This window comes from Drosophila rhopaloa, unplaced genomic scaffold (assembly GCF_018152115.1).
Source record: "Drosophila rhopaloa isolate 14029-0021.01 unplaced genomic scaffold, ASM1815211v1 contig_217, whole genome shotgun sequence".
Taxonomy (NCBI): Eukaryota; Metazoa; Arthropoda; class Insecta; order Diptera; family Drosophilidae; genus Drosophila; species Drosophila rhopaloa.
This window is the reverse complement of record NW_025335103.1, coordinates 39-8,428: the sequence shown is the minus strand read 5'-3', so window position 1 is coordinate 8,428 and position 8,390 is coordinate 39. Positions and strand designations below refer to the sequence as shown.

Below are 8,390 nucleotides of genomic sequence, written 5' to 3'. Positions count from 1 at the left end.
TTAAATAGTCTGCGGCGGCAGAGGCTGGGCCGACTTCAAAAAGAGAAGACATATGCAAAAACCTAATTGGATTGCTGCTGAGATCTAAGCTCGATTGTAACGCGCACCTGCAAAAATATATTCGTAAGAAAAAGTTCTTAAAAGATCACTATATAACAAGTTTGATGCCAAGGTTTATTTTCAATATTTAAATAAGGATAAGAATAAAAAATTCATTCATTAAAACTTAAATTCTTACTCCCAAAATGTTTATTAAATAGACCCAACCATTCAGTTCAATTAAGATAATGACACCACCTGTATGCCCTGATATGAAGAGTATTGAAACTGCAGGGTCTTCAAACTCAAAACCGAATCCACTTTGGAGTCATTACCACTCGCTCTAACTGCCTCTTTCAGCTAACTACCCAGCTCCCCCATTTCCTCCCGCGACTTCTTATTGGGCTCAACTGCATTTTCACGGATTTCGGATCGGTCCGGAGGCCCGAACCACCGATTGCTAATCATCCTCGTCGGCCAGCTGATGAAGTGCCATTTTAGCATACATTGTTGACGGAACTCTATATCTGCTCCGAAGGTGAACCGCGGTCGACACTGATGCAGCTGAACCCAGTAGGAGGAGTTGAAATTTACCCGGATTCCAATTGCCACAGTCTGGCAACAGGTTTGCCATCCAACCCCCAAATAGCAGCATCCGTGCCCAAGTATCCATGCCGTCGTCAGCTCGGTTGGCTTATTAGCCAGCTATGATTTATGCTCGGCTTCCAAAGCAATTGCCCAGTGCGATGGAGCCTTACTCGATTTATTTAAGATCACTAATGAGCAATTTTCGAATATGGGAAACAGATAAAACTTTAATTGTAGTTAACTTGCAAGGTGAGATTTGAATGTGTCTTGGATATAAGTCAAAACTGGTGAAATGTGTCTGTTTTCTCTATAACTTGAAATTTCTAAGGAGCTTTTTTAGTTTCACTTGATTTTATAGATACATTCTCTTCTGTGATTTACAAAGTGCTAAAATGGTCCAGTTTTGTTAGCACACCCCACTCTTGCTTGTACCTACCGATTCCATCTGATCGCCTGAGCGAATCTGGGAGTCAACTTTTGGCACAAATATTTGAAATCACAAAGCCACAAAGTGAACCTCATTGGGCCTTGGCGGCGTCGGCGGCTTTAGAGGTTGACAAAATCGTGTTCAGCGGCCCAGAGTGGCTTGGCGGAGTTCCGCATTGAATTGCGGCAAAGATTGTTCGGCCTCTGGACAGCCGAACTATGCTGGTATGGTATGGGAATGGGGATCCGACCGGGATGCGAGCTGCTAGCGAGACAAATGTGCAGAAACATTTTAATGAATTAAACGCTGAGGATGGCAGAATACAACCATAAATATTTTAATTTTATTAAACGCGATTTAGCCAATGTGGCAGTTCAGCAATTAATCGGAGAATTAAGTAGGATTCAACGGATTATTTCTAACGATCTAATTAAATAATTAACAATTTCTTAATTGATTTATAAATTGGCAATAATTCTTTCTATTGGCGCAAACAAACATGTAATTAAATTAAACAACAAAGAGTCTGCTGAACGAAAAAGTTGTTTCGGTTTTCGAAATCAATTTAAAGTATGATTTTAAAAAAGTCTTAATTATTTAGCTAACGACTTATATAAACTGTAAAATCATCTTAATATTTAAGAAAAATATATAAATATTTAAAACTGTAACTGTAACATTATCCATTGGGTTTTCCCATGTGTTTCCCTTTTTTCTTGCGAACCACCAACCGACTATTTGCTAATAAGACAATCTGTAGAGCAATCAAATGTCAATACATTGAACGTAAAGTTCGCTGATCTGGCGATGGAACAATATAAAACCATTTATTACTTCAAATAGTCAAACTTATGGCGGACTAATCCGGCGCAGTTTCCCCTGAGTTCTCAACTTTTCCCTCCTAGCGACAAACGACGATTGGTCGGATAAAATATTTGGTGCCATTCGCTCGCCGATGGCCGTCGACATGAACAAAGCCACATCGTAAAGTGACTTGACTTCGCAATCCTCAGCTACACACGTCTGATGCGTGCACTAGAGGTGGCACCGTGACAAGGAAAAGGTTTATTTCATTACCATAGCGACAAACTATACTTTACTGTACTTAAGCCACGAACATGTCTGTTTCCTATAAGTAAAACCATGTACTGAAAACACCAGTGGGTAAAAAGTGTTTTTCTTTTTTAAATGATATAGTTATGATTTGGTTGCTTAGGCTTATTTTTAGAAAAATCTATACCGATTTGTTGGTGATGGTGATGAGAAACCTTCGGATGCCTTATAAATCTTTTCAAACCAAATTCCAAAATGCCTTCGTTTGGTTTATTGACTAAAATCTGACTTTCAATCGAAGAAATGTGATTACTTGTCTTTTAAAAAATCCAACGGTGGAAGAATATATATCACTCCCTCACGCACACATCTCTTGTCGTTTCTTAAAAAGTCTCAGGAAGATATACAAAAACGGCGATGGAGCTGAGCTCCTTTGCATAGTCTCGTTCTCCTCATAGTGCGAAGAGCAATGCAAGGGATTCGAAAAATTCCCAGGCGTTTGCTGCTGCACCGCCGCACATCGCGAGATGGCCATCTAATAAATTCAGCTAATTAATGGCGAGTATGAGAGCATGAGATTGAGCCACGGCAGCCCGGTGTGGTGTGGTGCAGAGCAGTGCGAACCGCACATTAGCAAAAATCTACATGATATTGAGATGCCACAAGGTGAGCCCCAGAAGATGAGCCCCAGAAGATGAGCCCCAGAGTCCTCCACCGACCGGATTGCACACCTGAATGCCGGCCTCATTATGGCCAGGAGCTGAGCTGCCTGCCGGCGGCAATGGCCTAAGATACAGATTTCTTATCATTAATTAAACCCAAGCATGTTAGCTACCGTGTTCAAAGATATAAGGCGCTCTGGCCTCGGATCCCGATCCGCCAGATCCAGCATCTTTCAACTGGCCGCTGGGGGCGGCATCCATCGATTCCCTGGATGCGGCACACGCCTTATCGTCGGCACGCAATCGTTGTGGTTTGTGTGGCATGTCACCCGCCCAACCTGCCCCTTCGGGTTCCTCGCACCACATGGAGGTGTTGGGTCACCCGGAGCACCGAAGATTGCACATCGGGAGCAACTTCATTTGCCTAAACTGAGCAGCGCTTAAGGTGTTCTCGATAAGATGGGGATTTCAGTGATTCGTCTTAAATTAGCTTAAATTTTTAATTAAAGTGACTATGCCCACAAATTATACCAAGCTATAAATACCATATTAATCATAACATTATCTATTGATCACAAGCTCTAGATATATTTCTACAGGTAAGATAGTAAATAATTTATATTTGTGTGCGTCTCAAAAAAGATTATTGCCTTATTAAATCTCTTGAGGACTTCGTTACTCCGGGGACTCATGTAATGGGTATGTATTTGTACTGATATTCTGAAGTACATCCTAGACCCCCATTACAATTTCCGTCTTGCTATAGAAAAACATTAAATAATTGTTGCCATTCATTTTATTTAATAAGAACAACATATTTAATTATAATTTGCTGATCTAGGATTATCTCAAAAACTATATTGAAAACAGTATTTTGAAAATGAAAAAACTAAACCGAAATTTCGCTCTATCGAAGCACTGCAGAAACTTTACCCATCCATTAAGTTAGTCGTAATTTCCCATCGTTTCCAACGATACTTTGCTACAAGGCCCGCCAAAGTGGGATTGCAGTGACACCAAAGCTTTTCATTGAATCCCGCTCCACCGCCGCCTTGCCAAAAATGATTCCCCCGGGCCAAACTCTCCCCACTCATCGCAGCGCGGCCCATTCCCATCTCATCTCGCCTGGCGTTGTCAACAATGTAATTTATCAGGCAAGCGACATAATTACCTGCCACTTATGGCAATAAAAAAGCAACGCAGACGGAGCGCGACAGGAAAGAAACTCGGACCCCGTCTCGAAGCTCAAGGCCCGATCCGAAGCCTGGCTGGAAAGCTAGCTGGCTGCATTCAAATGCCGTCCGCAGCGGGCGACGAGCGGCGGCCACTGAAGCTGAAGGATTTATGTTCTTACAAAACGCTCCGAGGCGCTTAACAAGTGAGGCAACCAACCGGCGACCAGGGCCATAGATTGATTGTCTTCGCGTTGGGCAGAGGGAGGTACACTCAGAAAAAAGGTGGACGAAATCAATCAAATTGATATTTTATGGTATATTTTAGCCCGATTTCTAATCTTAAGCTAACAGAATGATATAGGTTCCATTGAAATGGAGGCGTGAAAACAGGGATTAAAAGAATACAATATAAAACCTATTTAGTCTTAGATCTTTTAAGTGATCTTTGAATAAAGAATCTTATCTAAAAAATTATAATCCTATCATTCAGTGTCTTTTTTACTGAGATCGGTAAAAATTTTATATTTTTTAGCAGCGGTTTCTCTGCTTAAAAATAATTAACTTAACACAACACATGATCGGGTCTAAAATTAATAAAAACAATGTTGTATCATAGGAAGTGAAAGGTATATAACCACAAAGCTTTTAAGTATCCATCAACAACATAAGACAAAGTGTTCATTAATTTTGTGATACGAATTAATTTATAAATTTTATACATTTTAACCAATTCTAGCGAGCTACACATGGCTGTTTTTATATACAAACAAAATATTAAACTGAACAAAGTAAGAAGGTATTAACATAACATTTGTTTAAAAGTTAAGAACGAAAGAAGTATTTGTATTTTCCTGTGTATCTTGGGCAGAGCATAAGAGAAGAAGCCAAACCTCGGCCAAGACAACGGGGCGTATGGGCAATGAAATTTGCGCCATTTGGTAGCCGCCGTTTAGCGCCTGCCTCTGCAACATATTCCCACCACTGGCGGCACACCCGCTTTGATCTCCTTCCTTTTTTTCGCCAAGTAGCTGTGAAGGAGATTCGTGCCTGCCCCGAGCTAAGCGCGTTGACAAGTCACATGAGCATTGTGATCCGGCGAAGATTTAACATATTGGCCAACACTGCGGCTAACCCTGAGGCTGTCCGTCGTGGTTGCACCTGCGGGGGGTGGTGGCCCTCTGCCTGGCGTAAATTAGTTGACAAATGGCGGGGTCTATGCAAAGAAAAAGCATTATATTGCATGAGTTCTAATTGCCGATATATTAGTTTGTAACAGATAGAGTTTAGTTTTATCACTATTTATAGCTAGTAATTACTAAAAAAAAAATCCAATTCATCTTTAATCATTTTTACACAACCTTGATTTGACAAATCTGTTATATAACATTAATAATAATATCTTTAGTAATACTACTTGATACAGACTTGTCCAACTGTACAAGTTGTAGACAATTTTTCACAATCATCTTATTTTACGTGAAAAAATAACGTCTTAATATTTCACGGATAAAAATTCGCAAGCCTATTGAAGCTAAATCATACCCACAGAAAAAATACAAACTTTTTACCTGTTACAGTTAAGCTTAAACTGTTTATAAATATTAATTACTAAGTTAATGGCAACTTATTGGGAATTTTGGGGTGTACTTGATTTACGGATGTCGTGGAAGACTTGTTGAAGACTAGTTGAAATCATCCTTTGAAGTCTTAACTTCTTACCGTCTGTCATTAGGGGCTTGGTGCATGGTTCGCTAGAACCAGTTGAAAATTATAAATGCACAAGAAAAATAAATTTAAAAATGGTTAGAATTGTCATGATTACTTTACAATTAAATACAGTAAAGCAAACAAACTAAACAAAATACGTAGATCAGATGCAACGAATGAGTAACCATTATTGCGTTTAATTCAATTAATTCAAGCATCATAAATCTCTTTCTGTGTTAAAGTATCCTCACTAAGAGGATTTTAGAATCTATCAATTTTTACTCGATACAAATTAATGGCCCCTAGCTTGACAATGCGAGATCGCAGCCACATTTGCTTGTCGAATTCCTTATGGGATGAACCCGAATCTAACTCATTCCTCGCCATATATGTGGGGCCTGGGACTCGCTCCCCTCCTCGATCTTCGATCCTCGATCCAATCCCCCAAAACCATCATAACAGTACAGCAGCCGGCAACACGACGGAACAATAACAGAGGGACTTCTGTTGACCCCGCCAGGTGAACCCACCTGCTCCGGGGCCTTATCAATTGCCGTTAGATGGGACGGGCCAAATGGAGTCGCCTCACTTCTTAAAGCACAGAAATCGCCAGACAAATTCATATTTTATTGCCGCGGACCATGGCCGGGGCCAAAGGCATTAACAAACAATGCCACAGCAACAACGGCAACGGCAAACAAGAAGATCAATGGAAAAGCAAATATTTTCACTCCGCGGTTGCCTAATCCGAGAGCAACAGCTCCCGGTCGACTTGGCCATTGTTTTTGCCTCTGGAATCGTTGCTCCTTGGCCAAACTGCATTTCGAACATAATTTTCATATGTCGCTCTAGCAGTTATAATCACGTTCACAGCTCGTTAGCCGAATGCGAATACAAATAAAATTACCGAAAAACCCGAATTTGAGCCACAACCCACCTGTAGCTCCTCCACACTGCCTGCTTGGCCATAATTGTCGGGGACCAGCATTTCGTACATGAGGATAGCCGGCTGGATAGCTGGCCATCACCATATTGACCATTAGGCGGGCCGAGAGTGCGTTTTGCATTTTGTGCATCTTCATCGATTTCACCATTTGGCGCGCGGTGCATAATTGGCCAGGCCCGGACCGACGAAGACGGGCCAAACCCCTACTGATACACATAAAACAATTTGGATTTGTAATAGAAAAAATTATCATAGTATTTTGGGAAAGTTTCATCTAGATAGCTTTAAATCTGAGAGACTAATTTTCGTAAAAACGCACGCACATACAAACGGCAAACTCTCCTGGTGATGTTGGTAAAGAATATTTATATATCTTTATCCTTTATAGAATAAGAAACGGAAATGTCGTCTTCACTGTGCAAACTTTTGACTTAAATAGAAATACCCTCCGCAGGGGTACATTTGAACAACTTGAACCACTTCCGCATCCCTTTAACGCCTAAAGTTTTTACTTTCTCAATATTATGCTTTTCTACTTTACTTTTTAGACTAGCCGCATCACTGTCGAAAGCAAATAAATTAAAAATGATTTAATAAAATAAGTTCTTGGGGATTATTGTTTTTTCTATTTTGAAAGCTGTTGGTATAACCATTTTCCCACCAAAATCTATGAGTTCTTTAGGAAATAGTTTTGGATGAGTCGAAAAGCAGAGATTTTCTTCAGGTTTTGTATACCCTTGCAGAGGGTATTATAATTTCATTCGAAGTTTGCAACGCAGTGAAGGAGACATTTCCGACCCTATAAAGTATATATACAATAGCATATAGCTGTCATTGAAACGGATATCAAAACGCAGCGCAAAATCGACATAGCTTCATTGTTTTTAGGAATTTAGGCATAGAAATCTAAATGTAGTCGTATTTTAATAACTACAAGGGTAGTAGTTCGGCTTGCCGAAGTTTTTTTCCTTTCTTGTTTTGCTTAGTTTACCCTACAAAGATTTGTCGTTCTAGAGGTGAACACCACATTGTTAAAATGAAAACACCAAAACTTTGACTTTATTTGACTTGACTTCTCTGACAGATTAAAACCTGGAATCTTAACATGACAGTGAAATCTGTCAATTGTTCTGATCTATAACCTTCTTCAAAATTGCACATTAATTTATTATTTTAAGACGAATTTACGGCCTGTAGTTAAACCGGAAAGATTAAATCAATTGCGAAATCCGTTGAAATTTTAATTGATTTTATTTGATATTTTGGGGACTTTTTTAAATAACACTTGTCTTGTTTAACGTATATATTTTTCAGTTACTTATACCATACTCATACCAACTTGTGTTATTTTTCTTTGTGTACTGGGAGCAAGGTAAAGTCAAAGCAGCGGCACGTTTTCCTCGCTGCTGATGATTACCGATATTGCAGCCGGTGAAAAATGCGTTGGATGCGTGGAAAAGTTTTCTGTTTTCTTCCTCCTCCAAAAAATCTCTTGGGGGAAATTCTTTTCATTCCTCTTGATTTCATACCAGGCAAGTTAAAATTGGGTGGATCCCGAATCAAAAAAAGAAACTTTGGTATTTTAGAAGCACGATCAAAATTAATTTTTCAGATTTCCAATTAATTAAAGCTTCCTTTAAGGGCGCCATGAATTTTTTATTCAAATGTTATAAATATTTGTTTGCCATATTTATGCTATAACTTTTGCATTACCTACACGAATCTAGACACACTAAAAAATAAAAGTTTTTTTTTGTGTATCAAATTTTTTTAACAATTTTTGATTTTTAATA

The 8,390-nt window shown here is 39.4% G+C and overlaps 1 pseudogene; it reads right to left on the bottom strand.

The window, feature by feature from the left end:
• Positions 1 to 2,748: 2,748 nt before the first annotated feature.
• LOC123037903 lies at positions 2,749 to 6,745 on the bottom strand (annotated as a pseudogene).
• Between the last annotated feature and the right edge of the window lie 1,645 nt (positions 6,746 to 8,390).